The sequence below is a fragment of the Astyanax mexicanus genome, unplaced genomic scaffold (assembly GCF_023375975.1).
Source record: "Astyanax mexicanus isolate ESR-SI-001 unplaced genomic scaffold, AstMex3_surface scaffold_35, whole genome shotgun sequence".
Classification (NCBI taxonomy): domain Eukaryota; kingdom Metazoa; phylum Chordata; class Actinopteri; order Characiformes; family Acestrorhamphidae; genus Astyanax; species Astyanax mexicanus.
Window position 1 is genome coordinate 70,001 of NW_026040045.1, and position 24,654 is coordinate 94,654.

At 41.2% G+C, this 24,654-nt stretch overlaps 1 long non-coding RNA gene and 33 other non-coding genes across 34 annotated transcripts; 33 read left to right on the top strand and 1 right to left on the bottom strand.

Moving 5' to 3' along the window:
* Positions 1–33: 33 nt before the first annotated feature.
* Positions 34–152, top strand: LOC125790409 (5S ribosomal RNA). Its single transcript, XR_007430201.1, has one exon. It is a non-coding gene; the product is annotated as a 5S ribosomal RNA (ribosomal RNA).
* Positions 153–262: 110 nt separating this feature from the next.
* Positions 263–381, top strand: LOC125790410 (5S ribosomal RNA). Its single transcript, XR_007430202.1, has one exon. It is a non-coding gene; the product is annotated as a 5S ribosomal RNA (ribosomal RNA).
* A 110-nt stretch (positions 382–491) lies between these two features.
* Positions 492–610, top strand: LOC125790723 (5S ribosomal RNA). Its single transcript, XR_007430479.1, has one exon. It is a non-coding gene; the product is annotated as a 5S ribosomal RNA (ribosomal RNA).
* Positions 611–720: 110 nt separating this feature from the next.
* On the top strand, positions 721–839 carry LOC125790411 (5S ribosomal RNA). The gene has a single exon (XR_007430203.1). It is a non-coding gene; the product is annotated as a 5S ribosomal RNA (ribosomal RNA).
* Positions 840–949: 110 nt separating this feature from the next.
* Positions 950–1,068, top strand: LOC125790412 (5S ribosomal RNA). The gene has a single exon (XR_007430204.1). It is a non-coding gene; the product is annotated as a 5S ribosomal RNA (ribosomal RNA).
* A 110-nt stretch (positions 1,069–1,178) lies between these two features.
* Positions 1,179–1,297, top strand: LOC125790413 (5S ribosomal RNA). Its single transcript, XR_007430205.1, has one exon. It is a non-coding gene; the product is annotated as a 5S ribosomal RNA (ribosomal RNA).
* Positions 1,298–1,407: 110 nt separating this feature from the next.
* LOC125790566 (5S ribosomal RNA) lies at positions 1,408–1,526 on the top strand. The gene has a single exon (XR_007430358.1). It is a non-coding gene; the product is annotated as a 5S ribosomal RNA (ribosomal RNA).
* Positions 1,527–1,636: 110 nt separating this feature from the next.
* Positions 1,637–1,755, top strand: LOC125790567 (5S ribosomal RNA). The gene has a single exon (XR_007430359.1). It is a non-coding gene; the product is annotated as a 5S ribosomal RNA (ribosomal RNA).
* A 110-nt stretch (positions 1,756–1,865) lies between these two features.
* Positions 1,866–1,984, top strand: LOC125790414 (5S ribosomal RNA). The gene has a single exon (XR_007430206.1). It is a non-coding gene; the product is annotated as a 5S ribosomal RNA (ribosomal RNA).
* Positions 1,985–2,094: 110 nt separating this feature from the next.
* Positions 2,095–2,213, top strand: LOC125790568 (5S ribosomal RNA). Its single transcript, XR_007430360.1, has one exon. It is a non-coding gene; the product is annotated as a 5S ribosomal RNA (ribosomal RNA).
* Positions 2,214–2,323: 110 nt separating this feature from the next.
* On the top strand, positions 2,324–2,442 carry LOC125790569 (5S ribosomal RNA). The gene has a single exon (XR_007430361.1). It is a non-coding gene; the product is annotated as a 5S ribosomal RNA (ribosomal RNA).
* Positions 2,443–2,552: 110 nt separating this feature from the next.
* LOC125790415 (5S ribosomal RNA) lies at positions 2,553–2,671 on the top strand. The gene has a single exon (XR_007430207.1). It is a non-coding gene; the product is annotated as a 5S ribosomal RNA (ribosomal RNA).
* A 110-nt stretch (positions 2,672–2,781) lies between these two features.
* LOC125790637 (5S ribosomal RNA) lies at positions 2,782–2,900 on the top strand. Its single transcript, XR_007430429.1, has one exon. It is a non-coding gene; the product is annotated as a 5S ribosomal RNA (ribosomal RNA).
* Positions 2,901–3,010: 110 nt separating this feature from the next.
* Positions 3,011–3,129, top strand: LOC125790296 (5S ribosomal RNA). The gene has a single exon (XR_007430088.1). It is a non-coding gene; the product is annotated as a 5S ribosomal RNA (ribosomal RNA).
* A 110-nt stretch (positions 3,130–3,239) lies between these two features.
* Positions 3,240–3,358, top strand: LOC125790416 (5S ribosomal RNA). Its single transcript, XR_007430208.1, has one exon. It is a non-coding gene; the product is annotated as a 5S ribosomal RNA (ribosomal RNA).
* A 110-nt stretch (positions 3,359–3,468) lies between these two features.
* LOC125790522 (5S ribosomal RNA) lies at positions 3,469–3,587 on the top strand. The gene has a single exon (XR_007430314.1). It is a non-coding gene; the product is annotated as a 5S ribosomal RNA (ribosomal RNA).
* Positions 3,588–3,697: 110 nt separating this feature from the next.
* Positions 3,698–3,816, top strand: LOC125790441 (5S ribosomal RNA). The gene has a single exon (XR_007430233.1). It is a non-coding gene; the product is annotated as a 5S ribosomal RNA (ribosomal RNA).
* A 110-nt stretch (positions 3,817–3,926) lies between these two features.
* On the top strand, positions 3,927–4,045 carry LOC125790417 (5S ribosomal RNA). The gene has a single exon (XR_007430209.1). It is a non-coding gene; the product is annotated as a 5S ribosomal RNA (ribosomal RNA).
* Positions 4,046–4,155: 110 nt separating this feature from the next.
* Positions 4,156–4,274, top strand: LOC125790442 (5S ribosomal RNA). Its single transcript, XR_007430234.1, has one exon. It is a non-coding gene; the product is annotated as a 5S ribosomal RNA (ribosomal RNA).
* A 110-nt stretch (positions 4,275–4,384) lies between these two features.
* Positions 4,385–4,503, top strand: LOC125790502 (5S ribosomal RNA). Its single transcript, XR_007430294.1, has one exon. It is a non-coding gene; the product is annotated as a 5S ribosomal RNA (ribosomal RNA).
* Positions 4,504–4,613: 110 nt separating this feature from the next.
* Positions 4,614–4,732, top strand: LOC125790536 (5S ribosomal RNA). The gene has a single exon (XR_007430328.1). It is a non-coding gene; the product is annotated as a 5S ribosomal RNA (ribosomal RNA).
* A 110-nt stretch (positions 4,733–4,842) lies between these two features.
* LOC125790419 (5S ribosomal RNA) lies at positions 4,843–4,961 on the top strand. The gene has a single exon (XR_007430211.1). It is a non-coding gene; the product is annotated as a 5S ribosomal RNA (ribosomal RNA).
* A 110-nt stretch (positions 4,962–5,071) lies between these two features.
* On the top strand, positions 5,072–5,190 carry LOC125790420 (5S ribosomal RNA). Its single transcript, XR_007430212.1, has one exon. It is a non-coding gene; the product is annotated as a 5S ribosomal RNA (ribosomal RNA).
* Positions 5,191–5,300: 110 nt separating this feature from the next.
* On the top strand, positions 5,301–5,419 carry LOC125790523 (5S ribosomal RNA). Its single transcript, XR_007430315.1, has one exon. It is a non-coding gene; the product is annotated as a 5S ribosomal RNA (ribosomal RNA).
* A 110-nt stretch (positions 5,420–5,529) lies between these two features.
* LOC125790443 (5S ribosomal RNA) lies at positions 5,530–5,648 on the top strand. Its single transcript, XR_007430235.1, has one exon. It is a non-coding gene; the product is annotated as a 5S ribosomal RNA (ribosomal RNA).
* A 110-nt stretch (positions 5,649–5,758) lies between these two features.
* LOC125790421 (5S ribosomal RNA) lies at positions 5,759–5,877 on the top strand. The gene has a single exon (XR_007430213.1). It is a non-coding gene; the product is annotated as a 5S ribosomal RNA (ribosomal RNA).
* A 110-nt stretch (positions 5,878–5,987) lies between these two features.
* Positions 5,988–6,106, top strand: LOC125790444 (5S ribosomal RNA). Its single transcript, XR_007430236.1, has one exon. It is a non-coding gene; the product is annotated as a 5S ribosomal RNA (ribosomal RNA).
* A 110-nt stretch (positions 6,107–6,216) lies between these two features.
* On the top strand, positions 6,217–6,335 carry LOC125790503 (5S ribosomal RNA). The gene has a single exon (XR_007430295.1). It is a non-coding gene; the product is annotated as a 5S ribosomal RNA (ribosomal RNA).
* Positions 6,336–6,445: 110 nt separating this feature from the next.
* Positions 6,446–6,564, top strand: LOC125790537 (5S ribosomal RNA). Its single transcript, XR_007430329.1, has one exon. It is a non-coding gene; the product is annotated as a 5S ribosomal RNA (ribosomal RNA).
* Positions 6,565–6,674: 110 nt separating this feature from the next.
* LOC125790422 (5S ribosomal RNA) lies at positions 6,675–6,793 on the top strand. Its single transcript, XR_007430214.1, has one exon. It is a non-coding gene; the product is annotated as a 5S ribosomal RNA (ribosomal RNA).
* A 110-nt stretch (positions 6,794–6,903) lies between these two features.
* LOC125790423 (5S ribosomal RNA) lies at positions 6,904–7,022 on the top strand. Its single transcript, XR_007430215.1, has one exon. It is a non-coding gene; the product is annotated as a 5S ribosomal RNA (ribosomal RNA).
* Positions 7,023–7,132: 110 nt separating this feature from the next.
* Positions 7,133–7,251, top strand: LOC125790424 (5S ribosomal RNA). The gene has a single exon (XR_007430216.1). It is a non-coding gene; the product is annotated as a 5S ribosomal RNA (ribosomal RNA).
* Positions 7,252–7,361: 110 nt separating this feature from the next.
* LOC125790425 (5S ribosomal RNA) lies at positions 7,362–7,480 on the top strand. Its single transcript, XR_007430217.1, has one exon. It is a non-coding gene; the product is annotated as a 5S ribosomal RNA (ribosomal RNA).
* A 1,124-nt stretch (positions 7,481–8,604) lies between these two features.
* On the bottom strand, positions 8,605–9,859 carry LOC125790233 (uncharacterized). Its single transcript, XR_007430032.1, has 2 exons — positions 9,775–9,859; positions 8,605–9,373 (listed from the first exon to the last, which is right to left on the bottom strand). It is a non-coding gene; the product is annotated as an uncharacterized LOC125790233 (long non-coding RNA).
* Between the last annotated feature and the right edge of the window lie 14,795 nt (positions 9,860–24,654).

The following is a 24,654-nucleotide window of genomic DNA, read 5'->3' on the forward strand; positions in this document are numbered from 1 at the left end:
TGCATAAGTAGTCTTGATGAGAGCTCTGCAATGGCTTACGGTCACACTACCCTGAGAACGCCCGATCTCGTCTGATCTCGGAAGCTAAGCAGGGTTTGGCCTGGTTAGTACTTGGATGGGAGACCACCTGGGAATACCAGGTGCTGTAAGCTTTTCCCCTCTTGCTTCCATTACCATGGTCTTGTTATACATTACTAGTTTGTTATCTGAAACCCAACATAGATGAAGTTGCATAAGTAGTCTTGATGAGAGCTCTGCAATGGCTTACGGTCACACTACCCTGAGAACGCCCGATCTCGTCTGATCTCGGAAGCTAAGCAGGGTTTGGCCTGGTTAGTACTTGGATGGGAGACCACCTGGGAATACCAGGTGCTGTAAGCTTTTCCCCTCTTGCTTCCATTACCATGGTCTTGTTATACATTACTAGTTTGTTATCTGAAACCCAACATAGATGAAGTTGCATAAGTAGTCTTGATGAGAGCTCTGCAATGGCTTACGGTCACACTACCCTGAGAACGCCCGATCTCATCTGATCTCGGAAGCTAAGCAGGGTTTGGCCTGGTTAGTACTTGGATGGGAGACCACCTGGGAATACCAGGTGCTGTAAGCTTTTCCCCTCTTGCTTCCATTACCATGGTCTTGTTATACATTACTAGTTTGTTATCTGAAACCCAACATAGATGAAGTTGCATAAGTAGTCTTGATGAGAGCTCTGCAATGGCTTACGGTCACACTACCCTGAGAACGCCCGATCTCGTCTGATCTCGGAAGCTAAGCAGGGTTTGGCCTGGTTAGTACTTGGATGGGAGACCACCTGGGAATACCAGGTGCTGTAAGCTTTTCCCCTCTTGCTTCCATTACCATGGTCTTGTTATACATTACTAGTTTGTTATCTGAAACCCAACATAGATGAAGTTGCATAAGTAGTCTTGATGAGAGCTCTGCAATGGCTTACGGTCACACTACCCTGAGAACGCCCGATCTCGTCTGATCTCGGAAGCTAAGCAGGGTTTGGCCTGGTTAGTACTTGGATGGGAGACCACCTGGGAATACCAGGTGCTGTAAGCTTTTCCCCTCTTGCTTCCATTACCATGGTCTTGTTATACATTACTAGTTTGTTATCTGAAACCCAACATAGATGAAGTTGCATAAGTAGTCTTGATGAGAGCTCTGCAATGGCTTACGGTCACACTACCCTGAGAACGCCCGATCTCGTCTGATCTCGGAAGCTAAGCAGGGTTTGGCCTGGTTAGTACTTGGATGGGAGACCACCTGGGAATACCAGGTGCTGTAAGCTTTTCCCCTCTTGCTTCCATTACCATGGTCTTGTTATACATTACTAGTTTGTTATCTGAAACCCAACATAGATGAAGTTGCATAAGTAGTCTTGATGAGAGCTCTGCAATGGCTTACGGTCACACTACCCTGAGAACGCCCGATCTCGTCTGATCTCGGAAGCTGAGCAGGGTTTGGCCTGGTTAGTACTTGGATGGGAGACCACCTGGGAATACCAGGTGCTGTAAGCTTTTCCCCTCTTGCTTCCATTACCATGGTCTTGTTATACATTACTAGTTTGTTATCTGAAACCCAACATAGATGAAGTTGCATAAGTAGTCTTGATGAGAGCCTTGCAATGGCTTACGGTCACACTACCCTGAGAACGCCCGATCTCGTCTGATCTCGGAAGCTGAGCAGGGTTTGGCCTGGTTAGTACTTGGATGGGAGACCACCTGGGAATACCAGGTGCTGTAAGCTTTTCCCCTCTTGCTTCCATTACCATGGTCTTGTTATACATTACTAGTTTGTTATCTGAAACCCAACATAGATGAAGTTGCATAAGTAGTCTTGATGAGAGCTCTGCAATGGCTTACGGTCACACTACCCTGAGAACGCCCGATCTCGTCTGATCTCGGAAGCTAAGCAGGGTTTGGCCTGGTTAGTACTTGGATGGGAGACCACCTGGGAATACCAGGTGCTGTAAGCTTTTCCCCTCTTGCTTCCATTACCATGGTCTTGTTATACATTACTAGTTTGTTATCTGAAACCCAACATAGATGAAGTTGCATAAGTAGTCTTGATGAGAGCTCTGCAATGGCTTACGGTCACACTACCCTGAGAACGCCCGATCTCGTCTGATCTCGGAAGCTGAGCAGGGTTTGGCCTGGTTAGTACTTGGATGGGAGACCACCTGGGAATACCAGGTGCTGTAAGCTTTTCCCCTCTTGCTTCCATTACCATGGTCTTGTTATACATTACTAGTTTGTTATCTGAAACCCAACATAGATGAAGTTGCATAAGTAGTCTTGATGAGAGCCTTGCAATGGCTTACGGTCACACTACCCTGAGAACGCCCGATCTCGTCTGATCTCGGAAGCTGAGCAGGGTTTGGCCTGGTTAGTACTTGGATGGGAGACCACCTGGGAATACCAGGTGCTGTAAGCTTTTCCCCTCTTGCTTCCATTACCATGGTCTTGTTATACATTACTAGTTTGTTATCTGAAACCCAACATAGAGGAAGTTGCATAATTAGTCTTGATGAGAGCTCTGCAATGGCTTACGGTCACACTACCCTGAGAACGCCCGATCTCGTCTGATCTCGGAAGCTAAGCAGGGTTTGGCCTGGTTAGTACTTGGATGGGAGACCACCTGGGAATACCAGGTGCTGTAAGCTTTTCCCCTCTTGCTTCCATTACCATGGTCTTGTTATACATTACTAGTTTGTTATCTGAAACCCAACATAGATGAAGTTGCATAAGTAGTCTTGATGAGAGCTCTGCAATGGCTTACGGTCACACTACCCTGAGAACGCCAGATCTCGTCTGATCTCGGAAGCTAAGCAGGGTTTGGCCTGGTTAGTACTTGGATGGGAGACCACCTGAGAATACCAGGTGCTGTATGCTTTTCCCCTCTTGCTTCCATTACCATGGTCTTGTTATACATTACTAGTTTGTTATCTGAAACCCAACATAGATGAAGTTGCATAAGTAGTCTTGATGAGAGCTCTGCAATGGCTTACGGTCACACTACCCTGAGAACACCCGATCTCGTCTGATCTCGGAAGCTAAGCAGGGTTTGGCCTGGTTAGTACTTGGATGGGAGACCACCTGAGAATACCAGGTGCTGTAAGCTTTTCCCCTCTTGCTTCCATTACCATGGTCTTGTTATACATTACTAGTTTGTTATCTGAAACCCAACATAGAGGAAGTTGCATAAGTAGTCTTGATGAGAGCTCTGCAACGGCTTACGGTCACACTACCCTGAGAACGCCCGATCTCGTCTGATCTCGGAAGCTAAGCAGGGTTTGGCCTGGTTAGTACTTGGATGGGAGACCACCTGGGAATACCAGGTGCTGTAAGCTTTTCCCCTCTTGCTTCCATTACCATGGTCTTGTTATACATTACTAGTTTGTTATCTGAAACCCAACATAGATGAAGTTGCATAAGTAGTCTTGATGAGAGCTCTGCAATGGCTTACGGTCACACTACCCTGAGAACGCCCGATCTCGTCTGATCTCGGAAGCTAAGCAGGGTTTGGCCTGGTTAGTACTTGGATGGGAGACCACCTGAGAATACCAGGTGCTGTATGCTTTTCCCCTCTTGCTTCCATTACCATGGTCTTGTTATACATTACTAGTTTGTTATCTGAAACCCAACATAGATGAAGTTGCATAAGTAGTCTTGATGAGAGCTCTGCAATGGCTTACGGTCACACTACCCTGAGAACGCCCGATCTCGTCTGATCTCGGAAGCTAAGCAGGGTTTGGCCTGGTTAGTACTTGGATGGGAGACCACCTGAGAATACCAGGTGCTGTAAGCTTTTCCCCTCTTGCTTCCATTACCATGGTCTTGTTATACATTACTAGTTTGTTATCTGAAACCCAACATAGAGGAAGTTGCATAAGTAGTCTTGATGAGAGCTCTGCAACGGCTTACGGTCACACTACCCTGAGAACGCCCGATCTCGTCTGATCTCGGAAGCTAAGCAGGGTTTGGCCTGGTTAGTACTTGGATGGGAGACCACCTGGGAATACCAGGTGCTGTAAGCTTTTCCCCTCTTGCTTCCATTACCATGGTCTTGTTATACATTACTAGTTTGTTATCTGAAACCCAACATAGATGAAGTTGCATAAGTAGTCTTGATGAGAGCTCTGCAATGGCTTACGGTCACACTACCCTGAGAACGCCCGATCTCGTCTGATCTCGGAAGCTAAGCAGGGTTTGGCCTGGTTAGTACTTGGATGGGAGACCACCTGAGAATACCAGGTGCTGTAAGCTTTTCCCCTCTTGCTTCCATTACCATGGTCTTGTTATACATTACTAGTTTGTTATCTGAAACCCAACATAGATGAAGTTGCATAAGTAGTCTTGATGAGAGCTCTGCAATGGCTTACGGTCACACTACCCTGAGAACGCCCGATCTCGTCTGATCTCGGAAGCTAAGCAGGGTTTGGCCTGTTTAGTACTTGGATGGGAGACCACCTGAGAATACCAGGTGCTGTAAGCTTTTCCCCTCTTGCTTCCATTACCATGGTCTTGTTATACATTACTAGTTTGTTATCTGAAACCCAACATAGATGAAGTTGCATAAGTAGTCTTGATGAGAGCTCTGCAATGGCTTACGGTCACACTACCCTGAGAAAGCCCGATCTCGTCTGATCTCGGAAGCTAAGCAGGGTTTGGCCTGGTTAGTACTTGGATGGGAGACCACCTGGGAATACCAGGTGCTGTAAGCTTTTCCCCTCTTGCTTCCATTACCATGGTCTTGTTATACATTACTAGTTTGTTATCTGAAACCCAACATAGATGAAGTTGCATAAGTAGTCTTGATGAGAGCTCTGCAATGGCTTACGGTCACACTACCCTGAGAACGCCCGATCTCGTCTGATCTCGGAAGCTAAGCAGGGTTTGGCCTGGTTAGTACTTGGATGGGAGACCACCTGGGAATACCAGGTGCTGTAAGCTTTTCCCCTCTTGCTTCCATTACCATGGTCTTGTTATACATTACTAGTTTGTTATCTGAAACCCAACATAGATGAAGTTGCATAAGTAGTCTTGATGAGAGCTCTGCAATGGCTTACGGTCACACTACCCTGAGAACGCCCGATCTCGTCTGATCTCGGAAGCTAAGCAGGGTTTGGCCTGGTTAGTACTTGGATGGGAGACCACCTGGGAATACCAGGTGCTGTAAGCTTTTCCCCTCTTGCTTCCATTACCATGGTCTTGTTATACATTACTAGTTTGTTATCTGAAACCCAACATAGATGAAGTTGCATAAGTAGTCTTGATGAGAGCTCTGCAATGGCTTACGGTCACACTACCCTGAGAACGCCCGATCTCGTCTGATCTCGGAAGCTAAGCAGGGTTTGGCCTGGTTAGTACTTGGATGGGAGACCACCTGAGAATACCAGGTGCTGTATGCTTTTCCCCTCTTGCTTCCATTACCATGGTCTTGTTATACATTACTAGTATGTTATCTGAAACCCAACATAGATGAAGTTGCATAAGTAGTCTTGATGAGAGCTCTGCAATGGCTTACGGTCACACTACCCTGAGAACGCCCGATCTCGTCTGATCTCGGAAGCTAAGCAGGGTTTGGCCTGGTTAGTACTTGGATGGGAGACCACCTGAGAATACCAGGTGCTGTAAGCTTTTCCCCTCTTGCTTCCATTACCATGGTCTTGTTATACATTACTAGTTTGTTATCTGAAACCCAACATAGAGGAAGTTGCATAAGTAGTCTTGATGAGAGCTCTGCAACGGCTTACGGTCACACTACCCTGAGAACGCCCGATCTCGTCTGATCTCGGAAGCTAAGCAGGGTTTGGCCTGGTTAGTACTTGGATGGGAGACCACCTGGGAATACCAGGTGCTGTAAGCTTTTCCCCTCTTGCTTCCATTACCATGGTCTTGTTATACATTACTAGTTTGTTATCTGAAACCCAACATAGATGAAGTTGCATAAGTAGTCTTGATGAGAGCTCTGCAATGGCTTACGGTCACACTACCCTGAGAACGCCCGATCTCGTCTGATCTCGGAAGCTAAGCAGGGTTTGGCCTGGTTAGTACTTGGATGGGAGACCACCTGAGAATACCAGGTGCTGTAAGCTTTTCCCCTCTTGCTTCCATTACCATGGTCTTGTTATACATTACTAGTTTGTTATCTGAAACCCAACATAGATGAAGTTGCATAAGTAGTCTTGATGAGAGCTCTGCAATGGCTTACGGTCACACTACCCTGAGAACGCCCGATCTCGTCTGATCTCGGAAGCTAAGCAGGGTTTGGCCTGTTTAGTACTTGGATGGGAGACCACCTGAGAATACCAGGTGCTGTAAGCTTTTCCCCTCTTGCTTCCGTTACCATGGTCTTGTTATACATTACTAGTTTGTTATCTGAAACCCAACATAGATGAAGTTGCATAAGTAGTCTTGATGAGAGCTCTGCAATGGCTTACGGTCACACTACCCTGAGAAAGCCCGATCTCGTCTGATCTCGGAAGCTAAGCAGGGTTTGGCCTGGTTAGTACTTGGATGGGAGACCACCTGGGAATACCAGGTGCTGTAAGCTTTTCCCCTCTTGCTTCCATTACCATGGTCTTGTTATACATTACTAGTTTGTTATCTGAAACCCAACATAGATGAAGTTGCATAAGTAGTCTTGATGAGAGCTCTGCAATGGCTTACGGTCACACTACCCTGAGAACGCCCGATCTCGTCTGATCTCGGAAGCTAAGCAGGGTTTGGCCTGGTTAGTACTTGGATGGGAGACCACCTGGGAATACCAGGTGCTGTAAGCTTTTCCCCTCTTGCTTCCATTACCATGGTCTTGTTATACATTACTAGTTTGTTATCTGAAACCCAACATAGATGAAGTTGCATAAGTAGTCTTGATGAGAGCTCTGCAATGGCTTACGGTCACACTACCCTGAGAACGCCCGATCTCGTCTGATCTCGGAAGCTAAGCAGGGTTTGGCCTGGTTAGTACTTGGATGGGAGACCACCTGGGAATACCAGGTGCTGTAAGCTTTTCCCCTCTTGCTTCCATTACCATGGTCTTGTTATACATTACTAGTTTGTTATCTGAAACCCAACATAGATGAAGTTGCATAAGTAGTCTTGATGAGAGCTCTGCAATGGCTTACGGTCACACTACCCTGAGAACGCCCGATCTCGTCTGATCTCGGAAGCTAAGCAGGGTTTGGCCTGGTTAGTACTTGGATGGGAGACCACCTGGGAATACCAGGTGCTGTAAGCTTTTCCCCTCTTGCTTCCATTACCATGGTCTTGTTATACATTACTAGTTTGTTATCTGAAACCCAACATAGATGAAGTTGCATAAGTAGTCTTGATGAGAGCTCTGCAATGGCTTACGGTCACACTACCCTGAGAACGCCCGATCTCGTCTGATCTCGGAAGCTAAGCAGGGTTTGGCCTGGTTAGTACTTGGATGGGAGACCACCTGGGAATACCAGGTGCTGTAAGCTTTTCCACTCTTGCTTCCATTACCATGGTCTTGTTATACATTACTTACTTACATTACTACAGCTTATAGCGGTCATCGTCTTGATTATGAAATGCACAGACTGTGGTCACGTGTGCACTAACATTGTTTACCGGCTGTTCAGCACTTCCAGGTTTTACCTTTGCTGCCTCACGCTGCTTTGCTGCGATGGCTTTCTTGCTTTTCCTCGGCATTTTTTAGTTTTAACAGTATACCACAATAAACTTTAGTATAAAAAATGTAAATCTTACCCAGTAAAACTAAGACGTTCTTGCAGTTTTATTGTTGACTACTCAAATATATTGTTTAGCTACTTTTGCTTGATTAGTTTGTTACTGCTGTATAGCAAGTACCTCAAATAACAACCTAACAAAATGTCCACAACTATATGGAGTAAAATGGGTATAATACCTTTTCTGATTGGAGAACCTTTATCCAGATGAGATATATATCCCTTACAATGTTATTTTAAAAAAGACTTTCAGTTTTTTCCAAAAACTGTGTATATGTTTCCTCAATTTAATCAAATTATTTTTCACACTTACAAAACTCAGTACCCAAGATATATAACAACCTTACAAAATGTTCACAACTATATGGAGTGAAATGGGTATAATACCTTTTCTGACTGAAGAACTTTTATCCAGATAAGATATAGATCCCTTATAACGATTCTTTAATAAAGACTTTCTGTTTTTTCCAAAGACTGTGTATATTTTTCCTCAATTTAATCAAATAATTTTTCACTTACAAAACTCAGTACCCAAGGTATATAACAACCTAACAAAATGTCCACAACTATATGGATTGAAATGGGAATAATACCTTTTCTGATTGGAGAACCTTTATCCAGATGAGATATATATATATATATATTTATATCCCTTACAAAGTTTCTTTAAAGACTTTCAGTTTTCCCAAAGACTATGTATATTTTTCTCAATTTAATCAAATTATTTTCACACTTACAAAACTCAGTACCCAAGATATATTTGTTGGTTCAAGATATCAATTTACTAGAGTCAGTTTCTAAAAGCAAAAATAGTTTCTTAAGAAACAACCTTATTTATAAGGCTTAAATAGATCTAAAATAAATTCAGAAAAAACTTAGTATCCACACACAATATTTAATATAACAATAAAGTGTACTTATAATTCAAAAACAGAAGGAATCCAATCCACAAGCAATATGCAGTCGTTAATACATGAAAGTTGGATTAAAATTATGAATAAGCAATAAAATGGCAAGGAAATTAACTAAATGTAAAGATGTGGATGTTTGACAGTCTTGAAATGCAGATAAGGTCCAGATGGAGATGGTCTTCAGCTTCAGATAGTCTGCTTCTTTAGATCACCAGAACTGAAACAAATCACAAGAAAATACTAACAGGATAAATAAGGAAAAAGGTCTCTTCAAAGGATTATCTTGTCACAACAGTGTGTTTAAAGGGTTCCGTTTTCACAAATGTCTGTCTTCAAAGGGTGTTTTGTATTCACAACAGTGTCTGATCTCAAATGGTTATGGATTTACAACAATATTATCTCAAATTGTTCTGTTTTCACAACAGTGTCAGTTTGGTGCCGTTTTCTCAACAGAGTCAGTTTGGTGCCGTTTTCTCAACAGAGTCAATTTGGTGTCGTTTTCTCAACAGAGTCAGTTTGGTGCCGTTTTCTCAACAGAGTCAATTTTGTGCCGTTTTCTCAACAGAGTCAATTTGGTGCCGTTTTCTCAACAGAGTTAGTTTGGTGCCGTTTTCTCAACAGAGTTAGTTTGGTGCCGTTTTCTCAACAGAGTTAGTTTGGTGCCGTTTTCTCAACAGAGTGAGTTTGGTGCCGTTTTCTCAACAGAGTCAGTTTGGAGAAGGACTTTCGGGACCTGTAAAAACAGAGAAATGCAAATTGCACTAACATTAGGTTTTGTTCTAACAACTTCTAACAGCTACCTCTAATAAATAAACTACATTCAGATAAAAGTTTTATACATACATAAATTACAGCCTACAAATTATTTGTCTAACAAATGTAAATCTTAAGGCTAGTGAAGCAGGATTTTAAAAAAGACATACTATTGAATTTAGTGAAGAGTAACATCTAGCTGTTGAACAAGGAACAGTGAGCTACACAGAGCTGCTATAAACCTAATCTCACTAATATTATCTGATCAGAGGATCGGCTAAATTGAGAAATATCGGCTGATCACAGACTTTACTTTAAGATCTTTCCATTTCTAATTATGAATTATTTAACTGTTCAAATTGATCAATTGTTTATACTTACAAGTGCTATAACGCCACAGCTTTCTTGATCCTGTACAATTAAAAAAGGAAGTAATTAGTAACTCTTTTTGAGCTCACAACCACAATAAATAATATGAAGTCAATTATATGTCAGATGCAAACTTAAGCGTCTTTTAGAATCTTGAAAAGCGCTATATAAATTAAATGTATTATTATTATTATTATAATCATTACAGTACACTCCACAATTTACTAAGTAAAATTTACATTTAAAATGTCTAGCATATTTTTACTGTTGTTAACATTGTTAGTGTGTCAACAGGCAAAAACTTACTTACTTTTAAAAACCGAAAATAAATAAATTATTTTCAACTTATACCGTAACAGCAATAACTATTAAAAATGTGTTAATTAGTTATTAATTACTTTATTAATTTTATTACACATCTTTTTAAGAAAATTGTGATTTTTTTAAATTGCAATGTTGAGTTAACATTTATTGGCATTTATAAAAAAATAGATGTTTAACACCCTAATTTGCTATAATTTACAATTAACAATTAAAGTTTAATGCTGAATAATACAAAACCCCTTAGACAGACTTTAGAATATTTTAGTCAAATACATTTATTAAAAATATTTAGAACAGAGAGCTTGTTACTAATTGTGTCGAGAAGGGTAAAGCTGCAGCCTCGGAGACTGCAGTTTTAGGACCCGAAGTTTCAGGACCTGCAGTTTTCGCGACACTGCCACTTTAAAAAAGTGATCGTGGACACGATGGATTACAGTCGGAAAGTGAATCAAGTTATAGCCTAAATTTAAAGTATTAAAATATTCAGATGTTTTGAATTAGACATCAATGTAATCTACACAGGATGTGACTGTATATGTAACCTTAGCCTAAAAAGCATTACAAGCACCTAACATTACGTGTTAACCTAGGATTGCTTGCTTCAAAACATCTATTAGCCTTTTAGTTATATTTTTAATGAAAGAATAGCACGATATGATCATTAGTTCTGCTTAGCACATTGATTGAAATATAAAATATGACAATGTCTGTATTATATGTTTACCACGTTTCAGTACATTAAACCAGTGTAACGTTAGCCTACTTTCTTGGGTGTAACGATAAATACTTATTTAATGAATACTGATGAACTATATAGTTAAGTTAATAATCTTAAACAATACGTGTTGTCATTTATAATAATAATTTTATGTTTTTTTTTATTTTACAGATTATCAAGTCTGCTTTTCAAGATGCATATAACAATTAGGTTATGTTTTTACCATCCTTAATATAAAAGCTGCATGTAAGTTTGAAGGGGGCTGCTTACTATTTGTAAAAAATAAAATTAACTTTAAAAGGAACTAGAGTTTGCCTCATTTTAAATGGTGCTGTCTGTTTACAATTAAATATATATATATATATATATATATATATATATATATATATATATAAGAACTGAAAATTTGTCATTTTTAATCATAATTAAGAATTGCTCATATATTTGAAGAATATTGAGATTTTTTTTTTACAATATCGCCCAGCTCTAATAGACACTAGAGTAGTTTGAAGTTCCAAAAAGATTTCAATCTTCCGAAAAGTAGTTTGAATCCATTTCAGATATTAAATAAAGTTACATATTAATATTAAATATTATAGCCCAAGTCTTTCTTGTTTCTCTGATATGTGGTTGGGAGTTCTAAGGCATATTTGAGTAATATTTGGGTGAAATAAACACTAAAAGTGTAAGTAGCTGAATTGGTGATATTTGTGTGAAATAAGCCTTTAAATCTTTAAGTAGTTAAACATTGATATTATATTAAGGAATAGTAAGTCATTAATTTCGCTAGGTGGCAGTGTCGCGAAAACAAAGGGTCCTACAACTGCTAGTCCTAAAACTGCAGTCTCCAAGACTGCAGCTTTATACTATTGATTGTGTCTGCGGTAGATTTTGAACAGTGATGATAATAGATAACCCCAGTCAGGAACAGAACCTGTTAAAATAATGTTTAAATGCTTGTAATTGTACATACATAATCATGGAGAAAGAGAAAATTTGCAGCAGCGTTGCAGTAGTGTTCAGTCAGTCAGTCTTTAGAACACTTTACATTGGTTTAAACCAGATTAAACCGGTTTAAACCAGTGCATGGCAGACTGCAAATATTCAGGTGTCTGAGGTCTGTGTACGAGTGTAAATGTTAGAATTCCCTGTATTATTCTGAGGGAGCTAACGCTAGTTAGCCTGCTAACTCTGAGCTGCCTGTTAGCTAGAGCGCTAGCTACCAAGGTTTGTACAAACACAGACATAACAGTATTTTAACCTTTCTTTTCTAAATAATTCTGTATGATTTATATTCATTTGTCGGATTTCTAACTAAATATACGAAGAAGACATTAAACGTGGCGTTTTTTGTTGTATTTTCACCTTTATCACACATTAAACTCATTCCAGTGACTGTTAGCCACACTTACCTCAGACCAAGAAATAAGCCGCTCCTCTGCGCGCGCTGCTAGGGCACGTCTGTGGGGCGCGTCCAGTTCACAACATGGTCCCTTCTCCCTACTCCCTATGATTCCTTATTGTAGGTAAAATACCTTTTACACAATGTTCTTTTTATTTCAGAGAAAAAGGCACTGAGGAAAACAGTAACGAGGTTAAGGACTTACAGTTAAACAGTTCAGTGCTTCAGTGGGTGTAAAATGAAAAGCTTATTAACTAATCAAGTGCACTTCAGAAGAAATGAGTGGGCTCTCTCCTTCATTATGTTTTTAAGGTTCGAGTGGTCATTTACTGCTTTACTGCCACCTACAGGTGACATTATGTAGTAAAAACACCTCTTTCAACGAATCTTCTGTAAACACAGTTGAAATCTATAAATTTAAATGGCAAGAATCCTCAGTTTTTTTATTTGACTGTACAGTTTTTTAAAGGGAATGTTTATGGGGTTTCAGTGTAAAAACACACTCACTGAACACAGGCTTGGGTGTAAAAATACAGACCAGTAAAGTAGTTAGATATTTTTTACATTTTGCTGTAAATAAGAAGCAACGCACATTTTAAAACCGAATGGAACACAGATATAATCTTTAGTTTCACTGTTTAATTAAGTTTAAGGTCTCCTTTACCCTAGATTATTAATTATTTAAACACTGTTATGTTCACAAGCATTTTTTTCCTCTTGGCTGGAGTGCATTATGGCAGCGAAGGAGTGTTTGTGTGTGTTTTAATGGGTTTGTGTTTGTGTGTGAGTTTCTGAAAATAATACAGTCTATGGTTGCTCTTTTTTTGATTATTGCCACAGCATATTTTGAGTAAATAAATAGCACAGAAAGTTAGTGAGTCAAAAGACAAATAAATGAGATTTCTTTTGTTAAAAGAAATGTTATTTATCTGTAATTTTAAAGAAAAAAAATCTTATTGACAAATTATTGTAATATTACTTTCATTTACTTCAAAATATATGTATTTTGACATTTTTATGCTGTAAATTGTTTGAAAAACTGTCAAATAACAAAACACACTGTTATTTATATGATGGCAACCTTCAGATAACAGATATCATATAAGAATATATGATACTGTAAAAGAATTTAAATCTGTTAAAAGTGAAAGATTTCAGGTAATTATAGGACAAGTTCTTGTAAAATTACTAACTTCCATTCTGTAAGGAGTGTATGACATTAAAAAAAAAAGAAAATATGTTAAAAAGAAAATATTTCATGTAATTAGAGTTAGATTAGTTAGTTTTTAGATTTCAGCGTTTAATCAAACGTTTTTAGATTTCAGCGTTTAACCAAATGTTTTTAGATTTCAGCGTTTAACCAAATGTTTTTAGATTTCAGCGTTTTTAGCATTTAGCGTTTAGCCAAAAGTTAACAGCATATCAATGACTCTTCACACTCTTCAGACGGAAAAAGCTTAGCAACCATTTTAACTTTTTAACGTTATTAGCGTTCTTTTCCAAGCCAACTTAAAGTTCGTTCACGAACTTTGCCTTTTCTAGTTATTAAGTTGGCTTGGAAAAGCCAACTTCTTGTTCTTCGTAATCTTCTTATTAAGTTGGCTTGGAAAAGCCAACTTATTGTTCTTCGTAATCTTCTTATTAAGTTGGCTTGGAAAAGCCAACTTCTTGTTCTTCGTAATCTTCTTATTATTATTATTATTATTAAGTTGGCTTGGAAAAGCCAACTTATTGTTCTTCGTAATCTTCTTATTTTTATTAAGTTGGCTTGGAAAAGCCAACTTATTGTTCTTCGTAATCTTATTCTTATTCTTATTATTCTATTCGCGAAATTTAATCGACTACTCCTCCTACAGCTTTTATGGTAGAATCACGAAATTTTGAGGGGTCGTAGAACCTATGCCAACTTAGGTTGCTTGTGCTTTTTGAAGCGATATGTCGTACGGTTTTCGTAAAAACTTCGTAAATGTACGAATTTTTTCCCATTGAAAATGAATGGGGAGAAATTTGAAAGCCCGTGAACGGCACAATTTTCGAGATACGAAGACGAAATTAGGACGGTTTATAGAACTTTCCGAGATCTTTCCGAAAATATGCTTTACGAAACAAAACGACTTACGGTTTTCGTACAATTATCGTACGAAGATTCCCCATAGAAATGAATCGGGGGCCCAGAGTTCCATCTCGCACACAAGCAGCTCTGCGCACGGAACCCCTTCTCTCCCCTGCTCCTCCAGTACTGTGAGTGTATGGAGGAGCTGCTGTATGGAGCAGCTATCAGTCAAAAGTTTGGACACCCCGGCACCCCAGCCAGGGTTTAGCAACCACCTATTAACTGCTTAGCAACCACCTTAGCAACCACCTGGAAAACGTTAGCAACTGCCTAGCAACCACTTAGCAACAACTTAGCAACCACCTGGAAAACGTTAGCAACTGCCTAGCAACCAGTTAGCAATACCTTAGCAACCACTAGGAAAACGTTAGAAACTGCCTAGCAACAGCTTAGCAACCACTTTAGAAATGAAAGCAACTGCCTAGCAACCACTTAGCAACCACGTTAAAAACGATAGCAACTGCCTAGCAACCACTTAGCAACACCTTAACAACCACTAGGAAAACATTAGCAACTGCTTAGCAACCACTTTAGAAATTATAGCAACTGCCTAGCAACCACTTAGCAACCACCTGGAATACGTTAGCAACTGCCTAGCAACCAGTTTGCTACACCTTAGCAACCACCTGGAAAACGTTATCAACTGCATAGCAACCACTCTAGAAATGATAGCAACTGCCTAGCAACCAAATAGCAACAGCTTAGCAACCACCTGAAAAACGTTAGCAACTGTCTAGCAACCACTTAGCAATCATGTGGAATATGTTAGCAACTGCCTAGCAACCACTTAGCAACCAATTTAGAAATGATAGTATGTGCGTAGCAACCACTTAGCAACACCTTAGCAACCAACTGGAAAACGTTAGCAACTGCCTAGCAACAGCTTAGCAACCACTTTAAAAATGACAGCAACTGCCTAGCAACCACTTAGTAACCACGTGGAATATGTTAGCAACTGCCTAGCAACCACTTTAGAAATTATAGAAACTGCCTAGCAACCACTAAGCAACCACTTAGCAACCACATGGAAAACGTTAGCAACTGCCTAGCAACCACTTAGCAACCACTTTAGAAACACCTTAGCAACCGCATAGCAACACCTTAGCAACCACATAGCAACCACCTAGCAACACCTTAGCAACCACCCCAGATACCATAGCAACACCTTAGCAACCACCTAGCAACACCTTAGCAACCACCTAGCAACCACCTAGCAACACCTTAGCAACCACCCTGGATACCATAGCAACACCCTAGCAACCACCTAGCAACACCTTAGCAACCACCCTGGATACCATAGCAACACCTTAGCAACCGCATAGCAACACCCTAGCAACCACCTAGCAACACCTTAGCAACCACCCTGGATACCATAGCAACACCTTAGCAACCGCATAGCAACACCTTAGCAACCGCATAGCAACACCTTAGCAACCACCTAGCAACCAACTAGCAACACCCTAGCAACCACCTACCAACACCTTAGCAACCACCCCAGATACCGTAGCAACACCTTAGCAACCACCTAGCAAGACCCTAGCAACCACCTAGCAACACATTAGCAACCACCCTGGATACCATAGCAACACCTTAGCAACCACCTAGCAACACGTTAGCAACCACCTAGCAACATCTTAGCAACCACCCTGGATACCATAGCAACACCTTAGCAACAACCTAGCAACACCCTAGCAACCACCTAGCAACCACCTGGTATATGTTAGCAATTGCCTAGCAACCAGTTAGCAACAGCTTAGGAACCACCTGGAAAACATTAGCAACTGCCTAGCAACAGCTTAGCAACCACTTCAGAAATGATAGCAACCGCCTAGCAACACATTAGCAATCAAACATTTAACCAAAAGTTTTACGATTTCAGCATTTAAACAAGCGTTTTTAGATTTCAGCGTTTAACCAAACATTTTTAGATTTCAGCGTTTAATCAAACGTTTATAGATTTCAGCGTTTAACCAAATGTTTTTAGATTTCAGCGTTTAACCAAACGTTTTTAGATTTCAGCGTTTAATCAAACGTTTTTAGATTTCAGCGTTTAATCAAACGTTTTTAGATTTCAGCGTTTAACCAAATGTTTTTAGATTTCAGCGTTTAACCAAACATTTTTAGATTTCAGCGTTTTTGGCATTTAGCGTTTAGCCAAAAGTTAACAGCATATCAATGACTCTTCACACTCTTCAGACGGAAAAAGCTTAGCAACCATTTTAACTTTTTAACGTTATTAGTGTTCTTTTCCAAGCCAACTTAAAGTTCGTTCACGAACTTTACCTTTTCTAGTTAAGTTGGCTTGGAAAAGCCAACTTCTTGTTCTTCGTAATCTTCTTATTATTAAGTTGGCTTGGAAAAGCCAACTTATTGTTCTTCGTAATCTTCTTATTATTATTATTATTATTATTCTTACGCCTTTTTTTCTGTACGCTACTCCTCCTAGAGCTTTCAACGTAGAATCGCGAAACTTTCACGGATCGTAGGACCTATGCCAACTTAGCGTGCTTGTGCTTTTTGGAGCGATTTATCGTACGGTTTTCGTAAAAACTTCGTAAACGTACGCATTTTTTCCCCATAGGAATGAATGGGGCGAAATTTTAAACGTCCGTAACCGCCACAATTTTTGAGATACGATGACCAAATTTGGCGAGCTTATAGATCTTACCGAGATCTTAAAATTAATAGCAGGTTGCGAAGTGATACGACGTACGGTTTTCGTACAATTTTCGTACGAAGTTTTCCCATAGAAATGAATGGGGGGCCCAGAGTTCCATCTCGCACACGAGCAGCTCTGCGCACGGAACCCCTTCTCTCCCCTGCTCCTCCAGTACTGTGAGTGTATGGAGGAGCTGCTGTATGGAGCAGCTATCAGTCAAAAGTTTGGACACCCCGGCACCCCAGCCAGGGCTTTGCAACCACCTATTAACTGCTTAGCAACCACTCTCTCTTTCTCACTCTCTCTTTCGCTCTCTACTTCTCTAATTCTCACTCTCTTTCCCACTCTCTCTCTATTTCTATATTTCTCACTCTTTCTTTTGCTCTCTACTTCTCTACTTCTCACTCTCTCTTTTGCTCTCTACTTCTCTATTTCTCACTCTCTTTTGCTCTCTACTCCTCTATTTCTCACTCTATTTCTCACTCTCTCTCTACGTCTCTATTTCTCACTCTATTTCTCACTCTCTCTCTACGTCTCTATTTCTCACTCTCTTTCTCACTCTCTCTCTACGTCTATTTCTCACTCTATTTCTCACTCTCTCTCTACTTCTCTATCTCACTCTCTCTTTCTCACTCTCTCTACATCTCTATCTCACTCTCTCTTTCTCACTCTCTCTCTACTTCTCTAATTCTCACTCTATCTTTCTCACTCTCTCTCTACTTCTCTATCTCACTCTCTCTTTCTCACTCTCTCTCTACGTCTCTATTTCTCACTCTATTTCTCACTCTCTCTCTACTTCTCTATCTCACTCTCTCTTTCTCACTCTCTCTCTACTTATCTATTTCTCACTCTCTCTCTACTTCTCTATCTCACTCTCTCTTTCTACTTCTCTAATTCTCACTCTTTCTTTTGCTCTCTACTTCTCTACTTCTCACTCTCTCGTTTGCTCTCTACTTCTCTGTCTCACTCTCTCTTTTGCTCTCTACTTCTCTACTTCTCTCTCTTTTGCTCTCTACTTCTCTATTTCTCACTCTCTCTCTACGTCTCTATTTCTCACTCTCTCTCTACTTCTCTATTTCTCACTCTCTCTTTCTCACTCTTTTCTACGTCTCTCTATGTCTCTATTTCTCACTCTCTCTCTACGTCTCTATTTCTCACTCTCTCTTTCTCACTCTCTCTCTACGTCTCTATTTCTCACTCTCTCTCTCTACTTCTATATTTCTCACTCTCTCTACTTCTATATTTCTCACTCTCTTTTTCACTCTCTCTCTACGTCTCTATTTCTCACTCTCTTTCTCACTCTCTCTCTACGTCTCTATTTCTCACTCTCTCTCTACGTCTCTATTTCTCACTCTCTCTACTTCTCTATTTCTCACTCTCTCTTTCTCACTCTCTCTCTACTTCTCTATTTCTCACTCTCTCTCTCTGCTTCTCTATTTCTCACTCTCTTTTGCTCTCTTCTTCTCTATTTCTCACTCTCTCTTTCTCACTCTCTCTACTTTTCTATGTCTCTTTCTTTCTACTTTTCTATTTCTCTATTTCTCTCTTACTCTCTCTTTATTTCTCGCTCTTCTCTCTACTTCTCTTTCACTCTACTTTTCTGTCTTGCTTTCTCTTTCTATCTATCTCTCTACTACATCCTCTTTCTTTCTCTACTTCTTTATTTCTCGATCTCTCTTTTTCCCTAATTCTCTTTCTCTCGCTCATTATTTCTCTCTACTTGTCATTCTTTTTCTCACATTCTCGGGTGTTCTTTATCTACTTCTCACGCTGATTTTCTCTCTACTTCTCTATTTCAGGCTCTCCCTTTTTCTGTACTTCTACATTTAACACTCTTTCTTTTTATCTACTACTGCCTAGCAACCAGTTAGATACACCTTAGCAACCACCTGGAAAACATTAGCAACTGCCTAGCAACCACTTAGCAACCATGTGTAATACATTAGCAACTGCCTAGCAACCAGATAGCAACACCTTAGCAACCACCTGGAAAACGTTAGCAACTGCCTAGCAACTGCTTAGCAACCACTTTAGAAATGGTAGCAACTGCCTAGCGACCAGTTAGATACACCTAGCAACACCTTAGCAACCACCCCAGATACCATAGCAACATCTTAGCAACCACCTAGCAACACCTTAGCAACCACCCAAGACACCATAGCAACACCTTAGCAACCGCCTAGCAACACCTTAGCAACCACCTAGCAACACCTTAGCAACCACCCCGGATACCATAGCAACACCTTAGCAACCACCTAGCAACACCTTAGCAACCACCCTGGATACCATAGCAACACCTTAGCAACCACCTAGCAAAACCTTAGCAACCACCTAGCAACACCCTAGCAACCACCTAGCAACACCTTAGCAACCACCTTGCAACCACCTAGCAACACCTTAGCAACCACCCTGGATACCATAGCAACACCTTAGCAACCACCTAGCAACACCTTAGCAACCACCTTGCAACCACCTAGCAACACCTTAGCAACCACCCCGGATACCATAGCAACACCTTAGCAACCACCTAGCAACACCTTAGCAACCACCTAGCAACACCTTAGCAACCACCCTGGATACCATAGCAACACCTTAGCAACCACCTAGCAACACCTTAGCAACCACCTAGCAACACCCTAGCAACCACCTAGCAACCACCTAGCAACACCTTAGCAACCACCCTGGATACCATAGCAACACCTTAGCAACCACCTAGCAACACCTTAGCAACCACCTAGAAACACCTTAGCAACCACCCAGGATACCATAGCAACACCTTAGCAACCACCTAGCAACACCTTAGCAACCACCCTGGATACCATAGCAACACCTTAGCAACCACCTAGCAACACCTTAGCAACCACACCATAGCATCCACCCCGGATACCATAGCAACACTTAAGCAACCGTCTAGCAACCACCTAGCAACACCTTAGCAACCACCCCGGATACCATAGCAACACCTTAGCAACCACCTAGCAACACCTTAGCAACCACCTAGAAACACCTTAGCAACCACCTAGAAACACCTTAGCAACCACCCAGGATACCATAGCAACACCTTAGCAACTGCCTAGCAACCACCTAGCAACACCTTAGCAACCACCCAGGATACCATAGCAACACCTTAGCAACCACCTAGCAACACCTTAGCAACCACCCCGGATACCATAGCAACACCATAGCAACCACCTAGCAACACCTTAGCAACCACCTAGCAACACCTTAGCAACCACCCTGGATACCATAGCAACCGCCTAGCAACACCCTAGCAACCACCTAGCAACACCTTAGCAACCACCCTGGATACTATAGCAACACCTTAGCAACCACCTAGCAACACCTTAGCAACCAACCCGGATACCATAGCAACACCTTAGCAACCACCCCGGATCCCATAGCAACACCTTACCAACCACCTAGCAACCCTCTAGCAACCACCTAGCAACACCTTAGCAACCACCCCAGATACCATAGCAACACCTTAGCAACCACCTGGAAAATATTAGAAACTGCCTAATAACCACTTAAAAACCATTTGGAATACGTTAGGAATTGCCTAGCAACAAGTTAGCAACAGCTTAGCAACCACCTGGAATATGTTCGCAACTGCCTAGCAACCAATTAGCAAGCACTAAGCAACGATGTGGACTACATTAGCAACTGCCTAGCAACTACCTAGCAACCACTTAGCAACACTTTACTTTATAAGATAATTATAAGCTTTTCACCATGTTAGCCAAAACTTTTTGGACTTCAACATTTAGCCGAAAGTCAACAGCATAGCAACCACTCTTCACACGCTTTAGACAGAAATATCTTAGCAACCATTTTAACTATTCAACGTTATTTAACTATTTAACGTACTTTTCCAAGCCAACTTAAAGTTCGTTATCGAACTTTCCTTTTCTAGTTATTATTAAGTTGGCTTTGGAAAAGCCAACTTATTGTTCTTCGTTTTCTTCTTCTTATTATTATTATTCTTACGCCTTTTTTTCTGTACGCTACTCCTCCTAGAGCTTTTATCGTAGAATCACGAAACTTTCACGGATCGTAGGACCTATAGTGAATTACGTTGCTTGTGCTTTTTGGAGCGATTTATCGTACGGTTTTCGTAAAAACTTCGTAAACGTACGCATTTTTTCCCCATAGGAATGAATGGGGGAGAATTTTGAACGTCCGTGACGGTCACAATTTTTGAGATACGAACACCAAATTCGGCGAGCTTATAGATCTTATCGAGATCTTTAAATTAATAGGAGGTTGCGAAGCGATACGACGTACGGTTTTCGTACAATTGTCGTACGAAGTTTTCCCATAGAAATGAATGGGGGGCCCAGAGTTCCATCTCGCACACGAGCAGCTCTGCGCACGGAACCCCTTCTCTCCCCTGCTCCTCCAGTACTGTGAGTGTATGGAGGAGCTGCTGTATGGAGCAGCTATCAGTCAAAAGTTTGGACACCCCAGCCAGGGCTTTGCAACCACCTATTACCTGTTTAGCAATCACTCTCTCTTTCTCACTCTCTCTCTACTTCTCTCACTCTCTCTTTCTCACTTTCTCTCTACTTTTCACTCTCTCTTTTGCTCTCTACTTCTCTGTTTCTCACTCTCTCTTTTGCTCTCTACTTATCTACTTCTCACTCTCTCTTTTGCTCTCTACTTCTCTACTTCTCACTCTCTCTTTTGCTCTCTACTGCTCTATTTCTCACTTTCTCTTTTGCTCTCTACTTCTCACACTCTCTTTTGCTCTCTACTTCTCTATTTCTCACTCTCTTTTGCTTTCTACTTCTTTATTTCTTACTCTCTCTTTTGCTCTCTACTTCTGGCTCTCTCTTTTGCTCTCTACTTCTCACTCTCTCTTTTGCTCTCTACTTTTCTATTTCTCACTCTCTCTTTCTCACTCTCTCTCTACGTCTCTATTTCTCACTCTCTCTTTTGCTCTCTACTTCTCTATTTCTCACTCTCTTTTGCTCTCTACTTCTCTATTTCTCACTCTTTCTTTCTCACTCTCTCTCTACGTCTCTATTTCTCACACTCTCTTTCTCACTCTCTCTACTTCTCTATTTCTCACTCTCTCTTTTGCTCTCTACTTCTCTATTTCTCACTCTCTCTACGTCTCTATTTCTCACTCTCTCTTTTGCTCTCTACTTCTCTATTTCTCACTCTCTTTTGCTCTCTACTTATCTCTTTCTCACGCTCTGTCTCTATATCTTTTTCTCTCTACTTCTCTATTTCTCACTCTCTCTTTTGCTCTTTACATTTCTTTATTTCTCACTCTCTCTTTCTCTCTTTCTCACTCTCTCTCTACTTCTCTATTTCTCACTCTCTTTTGCTCTCTACTTCTCTATTTCTCAATCTCTTTCTCACTCTACTTCTGAATTTCTCACTCTCTTTCTCACTCTCTCTCTACGTCTCTATTTCTCACTCTCTCTTTTACTCTCTACTTCTCTATTTCTCACTCTTTCTTTCTCTCTTTCTCACTCTCTCTCTCTACGTCTCAATTTCTCTTTCTCGCTACTTTTCTATTTCTCTATTCTCTCTTACTCTTTCTTTATTTCTCGCTCTTCTCTACTTCTCTTTCACTCTACTTTTCTGTCTTGCTTTCTCTTTCTATCTATCTCTCTACTACTTCCTCTTTCTTTCTCTACTTCTTTATTTCTCGATGTCCCTTTTTCTCTAATTCTCTTTTTCTCGCTCAATATTTCTCTCAACTTGTCACTCTTTTTCTCACATTCTCGCGTGTTCTTTCTCTTTTTCTCGCAATTTTCTCCCTACTTCTTTATTTCTTGCTCTCCCTTTTTCTGTACTTCTACATTTAACACTCTCTCTTTTTCTCTACTTCAACCATTTTAGAAATGATAGCAACAAACTAGCAACCAGTTATCAACACCTTAGCAACCACCTGGTAAACATTAGCAACTGCCTAGCAACCACTTTAGAAATGATCACAACCGCTCAGCAACCATCTGGAATATGTTAGCAACTGCCTAGCAACCAGTTAGCAACACCTTAGCAACCACCTGGAAAATGTTAGCAACTGCCTAGAAACCACTTAGCAACCACTTTAGAAATGATCACAACTGCCTAGCAACCACTTAGCAACCATGTGGAATACGTTAGCAACTGCCTAGCAACCAGTTAGCAACACCTTAGCAACCACCTGGAAAACGTTAGCAACTGCCTAGCAACCAGTTAGGTACACCTTAGCAACCACCTGGAAAACATTAGCAAGTGCCTAGCAACCACTTAGCAACCATGTGGAATACGTTAGCAACTGCCTAGTAACCATTTAGCAACCACCTCGGATACCATAGCAACACCTTAGCAACCGCCAAGCAACCACCTAGCAACACCTTAGCAACCACCCCGGATACCATAGCAACACCTTAGCAACCATCTAGCAACACCTTAGCAACCACCTAGCAACCACCTAGCAACACCTTAGCAACCACCTAGCAACACCTTAGCAACCAACCCAGATACCATAGCAACCGCCTAGCAACACCTTAGCAAGCACCCCGGATACCATAGCAACACTTTAGCAACCACCTAGCAACACCTTAGCAACCACCTAGCAACCACCTAGCAACACCTTAGCAACCACCCCGGATACCATAGCAACCGCTTAGCAACCGCCTAGCAACACCCTAGCAACCACCTAGCAACACCTTGGCAACCACCCTGGATACCATAGCAACACCTTAGCAACCATCTAGCAACACCTTGGCAACCACCTAGCAACACCTTAGCAACCACCCCAGATACCATAGCAACACCTTAGGAACCACCCCAGACACCATAGCAACACCTTAGCAACCGCCTAGCAACACCTTAGCAACCACCTTGCAACCACCTAGCAGCACCTTAGCAACCACTTTATAAACGATAGCAACTGCCTAGCAACCACTTAGCAACACCTTAGCAACCACTAGGAAAACATTAGCAACTGCCTAGCAACCACTTAGCAACCACTTTAGAAATTATAGCAACTGCCTAGCAACCAGTTAGCAACACCTTAGCAACCACCTGGAAAACGTTAGCAACTGCCTAGCAACCACTTAGCAACACCTTAGCAACCACCTGGAAAACGTTAGCAACTGCCTAGCAACCACTTAGCAACCACTTTAGAAATTATAGCAACTATCTAGCAACCAGTTAGCAACACCTTAGCAACCACCAGGAAAACGTTAGAAACAGCCTAGCAACAGCTTAGCAACCACATTAGAAACAATAGCAACTGCCTAACAACCACTTAGCAACACCTTAGCAACCACTAGGAAAACGTAAGCAACTGCCTAGCAACCACTTAGCAACCACCTGGAAAACGTTAGCAACTGCCTAGCAACCACTTAGCAACTGCCTAGCAACCACTTGGAAAACGTTAGCAACTGCCTAGCAACCACTTAGCAACTGCCTAGCAACCACCTGGAATACATTAGCAATTGCCTAGCAACCACTTAGCAACCACCTGGAAAACGTTAGCAACTGCCTAGCAACCACTGAGCAACCACCTGGAAAACGTTAGCAACTGCCTAGCAACCACTTAGCAACTGCCTAGCAACCACCTGGAATACGTTAGCAACTGCCTAGCAACTACTTAGCAACCACCTGGAAAACGTTAGCAACTGCCTAGCAACAACTTAGCAACTGCCTAGCAACCACTTGGAAAATGTTAG